Below are 5000 nucleotides of genomic sequence, written 5' to 3'. Positions count from 1 at the left end.
GGCACTGGGACACACTTAATCCATTTTACAGACTAGGAAACTGAGGCCAATTCCAGTTGGCTGTGGAACTGGACGCAGCGCACAGGGAGCCCTCACAGCCATGCTCTCTGCCCCTCCTAAGGGGCAGCCGCGGGGCAAACAGAGCAAACCTCCCCGTGAGGCTTCCGATCCTCATTCTCAAGCACCTCTTCATCTTCATCATGGATGCTCCACATCCTTTCCTCTCCCTTGCCCCCGCCCCATTCTTTACTGCCCCCGCTTCTCCAGAGCTGGTGGTAGGCTTCGCACTCACCATGCAGGCGTGTGCCGTGGAGGGGCAAGGTGGCGCGGGCTCTCTTTTGGGCCAAGGCGGGAGCAGGAGTCACTGCCTGTCAAGTGCACAGGCCACCGGGGCGAGGCTGGGTTAGTGCCAGGCGCTTCTCCTAACCAGTCCGGTACCTGGCAGTGTGGTGCACCTCCAGCTGCTAGGTCTCCGCCCTCACCTGGATCACCTCCTTTCTTCCACATTTGCCCTTCGTCCATCCCTCTCTCCTGCAGTGCTTGTGCTCCAGGCCCGAAAAAAAAGGACCAAGGCCAAGAAGGACAAAGCCCAAAGGAAGTGAGTCTTGAACCCTCACATCCCATTCTCTGGATTTCCTCCTGTGCCTGCTCTCTGTTTCATGTCTTGACCGGGCACCCAGCCACATGGTGTCTGGCCAGCCTGGTAGAGTCGGTCTCCGAAGCTGTGGATCTGTGGCCGGAGGCCGGGCCTGGGTCTCAGCAACCCCATGCCTGTTGGAGAGGGCTGTTGGAGGAGGACCAGAGCCCATCGGTCATTAGCTCCCCAATTCCAAAGGAGGTACCACAGGCTCCTGTCCCCCGGCCGCTGTGGCCCTACCCACATCCCCTCCGCCTGATAAGTGGCCGTGACCTACAAAGTCCCAGTTAATTAGCATATTACTCTATTATAGATAATGCAAACACATACTAACAATTTAATTAAAATTGAAACACAATTACCCACTAAATGCAGGGATAAGTAAATGAGGATTTGAAACAGTGATGATTCTTGTTTATCATAATACTAGAGGCCTGGTGCACGAAACTCATGAAGCGGGGGGTGGGTGTTCCTCTGTCGGCCTGTGCCTTCTTGCAGTCCAGGCCCCCTCCGGTAAGCCCACCTGCTGGCTTAGGCCTGCTCCCAGCGGAGCACTGACCACCAGGGGACAGCTCCTGTGTTAAGCATCTGCCCTCTGGTGGTCAGTGCACATCATAGCAACCGGTCATTCTGCCCGTTCTGCTGTAATGGTTGCTTAGGCTTTTATTATGTAGATGTTGGTAATTAATAAGTTCTAAAATGTCTATATTAAAAATAAAAAAATAGAAGTACATTATTTAGAGACATGGAGGCATAACCCACAAGAAATCAGTAAAAAATGGAAAATTTTATTTACTAGGGGGACACTTGTTATTATTTTAATGTTTATTAATAAATTTTAGTAACATTTATTAATTAAGGTATGCTAATTCATCATATTGAAAACATAACCTTTTTCTAATAGCAAATTCAATAAATTGAGTTTCCTATTATATGACTTACACTGTAGTAAATAAGATGAAATAGAATTTGTTATTGATGTTTATCAATAAAAATGACATTACCAAACTCTAAAGAGCTGTTCTCATACAGCTCTTTATTCTGGAAGATCATACTGATTAAACTTCAGATTTTGCCTTTTGGTGGTAGCATGGGGTAGGGAGGAGGAGAAAAAAAGAGATTACTTTAATGGATGTTCATCTTTTGTCAAAATTGAGTAGCTCATCCTGTTATGAAAGCATCATTAATATTATTAACATAGTTCTAAGGGACCTTTGCAGAAGTATTCCTTACAATTAATGAGCTGTCATGAAAGTGTAATAAAGTTTAAAAAGTCACAAACTGAAGATGAGAACTTTTATCTGCTTGAATAAAATGTCAAAGATCAGAGAAGCTGTTAACTTCCTTGTGTGCCTCTGATTCAGTCAAGGTTTTATCTTTAATATTTTCTTATTTATCTCTTACTCAGCATTTTTTCAGGTAGAAAAATTAAGCAGAAATAATTATTTCAGAAAATAGTTGTTTCATTTTTATTTTGTTCAAGGCATAAGAAATAGATAGATAGTATCAGTGATTCTGCTGAGCAAAATTATGACATACTAGAGATCCAGTGCACGAATCCGTGCACTCATGGGATCCCTTGGCCTGGCCAGGGATCGGGGCTGATCAGAGCTGGCTGGCCAGGGGGAGGGACCGTGGGAGGTTGGCCAGCCGTGGGTGGTTGGCTGTGGGAGTGCACTGACCACCAGGGGTTAGAGCTCCTGCGTTAAGCATCTGCCCCCTGGTGGTCAGTGTGTGTCATAGCTACTGGCCAGACGTCCAGTCGCCCAGTTGTCTGGTCGTAATGGTTGCTTAGGCTTTTATATCTAGAGCCACATGGTGGGCTTGCGCAGGTCACAGGACAAGCGAGAAACAGTAGTGCAAGGGGCAAGAGAAGGAAAATTTCTTTGTCTGAGGGAGTTTACCCTTTCAAGATTTTGCATGGCTCCACCCCTAGCCAATTATCTTTGTCTCCAGGTTAGACTGACAGGCAAGCACATTCACTATGTCACCTGGACTTCACTGTGAATGTGTCCATCTCCCTTCCCCCAGTGATTTGCAGGGTATGGACCAGTGGTTTCCTGTGGAATGTGAAGTTGCAACTTCCTGATGAAGCTGCCCAAATGACCATGCTTATAATGTCTGGCCTTCCCTTTGCTTTCTTCCTACTATTAATAACTCGCTAATTACAATGGTAACGATACCAGTGCATTATTTGTCATGTTGAAATGAATGTATGTAGAGGTGTTGCAAATTCAGGCAAAGCAATATTTGTCTATAGGAACTAACTCTGGACAAAAGAATAGCTTTTCAGCCCTGAAGAGAATCTCAGTTTTCTTGAAGTTCATTTTAAGAGAAGATCATCATTTTTTTGCATAATGTCTTTGCCCTAAAAAAAATGCACCCAATCTATCTGTGGACCCTCTCAGGTTGAGCTGACTATTTGTTAAACTCCCATTTGAATGTAACTTTAATAGTTAAATTATAAAAAAAACCTAAAGAGATGAATCTTTTTATTGATTATGCTCTCTCTTCTTACGTTTGTCTCTGATGAAATATAGATTAAGTAGATTCAATTATTGAAATGATGGTTTCCAAAAAGTTTGAATAGAGTTGTTTGGACCCTCTTAAATATTCCATGGTAATTCTTTCAATCATTTATCTGTGAAATAATTTTTTAAGATAACTTAATATACTGTCTACATTCCATATTAAGAATTCTAGTTTATCAATATGCACTTCAAGACTAATGTCCAACTGAATAATCCTATTTCAACTAATTTGAGAATCACCATAGAGTGTGCTAGGTATAGTCCAACTTTTAACACTTAGTGACACATATGCATTTCAACAATTAGATGCTTTGATTATGTTGGATATTTAGCAAAATTAATCTCTAAAATTTTGATAAAGAACTTTAATTGAAAATTTTAAACTTTTCTTTTTCATAGTGTAACACTGTGTTATGTGATTTTAGCTTCTGTCTTATTGTATTTTCTCAATAGTCTTAAAACTTCTTGAAAATGGTTGACATTTACTTTCACTGGTAAGTATTTTCAGGCTCTGCCTCTGAATGGACATGAGACTATGAGCACTACGCAATAATGGTAGGGTTGTTTTTTTCTTGTGATGTTGGTGCCGGTGGTGATAATAGATACTGTTTTTCTGATGTTATCTTTTAAACTAGATGTTGAGCTCCGAGTTAGTGGTGGTAAATTCTACTATGTATTCGCATATATTCATTCTTTAATTAAATAAACATTAATTATTACATGGCTGGTGTGGCTCAGTGGTTGAGAATCACCTAGAACCAGGAGGTTTTGGCACATGCCTGGGTTTCGGGCTCAATCCCCTGTGGGGTGGGGGGTGGGCGGGGCGTGCAGGACATAGCCTATCAATGATGCTTTCTCATCATTGATGTTTCTATCTCTCTCTCTCCCTTTCTGAAAACAATAAAAATATATTTTTAAATAAAAATAAAGAGATAACTTAGCTAATTAATTACTAAAGATAAAAACAGGGAAACAGAAGCAGGTCTAATAATGTCATATGTCTTATAATGTGTATCTTTTCTTTCACCTCTCATTGGGGGGAAAAATCAGTACTTAAAAGTTTGATTTTAACAGTCAGAATCTCTTGTCCCTCATGAATCATGTAAAACTCCTAGATAATAGTGAAGGCAGAACAGCACTTATTAATTTTTCAGGAGGTAATTTTATGTCTTTTACATGATAAGTAGAAATGAATTTTTATGTTAATGCAGGTGTTGCCTTACAAGAGGTTTTATAAGTTGTTGAAATAACTTCTATATGATTTATGGTGTTAATATATTTTGGCCTTAATGTAGCTTTGAATGAACAGGAGCATAAACCTTAAATGAAAATATATTTAATCTGCATTAAATTATATGTTTTAAATGATCTTCCAAATAATACTTATATTTTCTTATAGTTTATATTGCCTTCAGTAATGTTGTTTTAATCAAATTAAGACTCTTATAGCCCTCTGTAGTAATACAATTAGAATTGCTTTAATAAAAATGACACTTCAGATAGGAAACATGTATAAACAGATCAACCCCATTTAAGTACTTATTCAAGAATTTGTGTAAATTATCTCAATACTTACTTATTAAAATAGTAAACCAATGTCATTTGTGAAATTAATGTTATAGTTTCAATCACTAATACATAAACCTAAAAACATTTCATTTGTAATTTTACTGAGACAAATTTCATTTGCCTATGTGTAGAAAAACCACTTGTCTTAACTGCAACTGATTCTTACATACTATATTAGTTTCTACTGTTTTCATAACACAGTTTTTTCTTTTTTTAAATTTTATTTTATTGTTTAAAGTATTACATACAGTATTACATATGTC

This window comes from Myotis brandtii, unplaced genomic scaffold (assembly GCF_000412655.1).
Source record: "Myotis brandtii unplaced genomic scaffold, ASM41265v1 scaffold42, whole genome shotgun sequence".
NCBI lineage: Eukaryota > Metazoa > Chordata > Mammalia > Chiroptera > Vespertilionidae > Myotis > Myotis brandtii.
The sequence above is the reverse complement of the archived record's forward strand: the minus strand, read 5'-3'. Positions refer to the sequence as shown.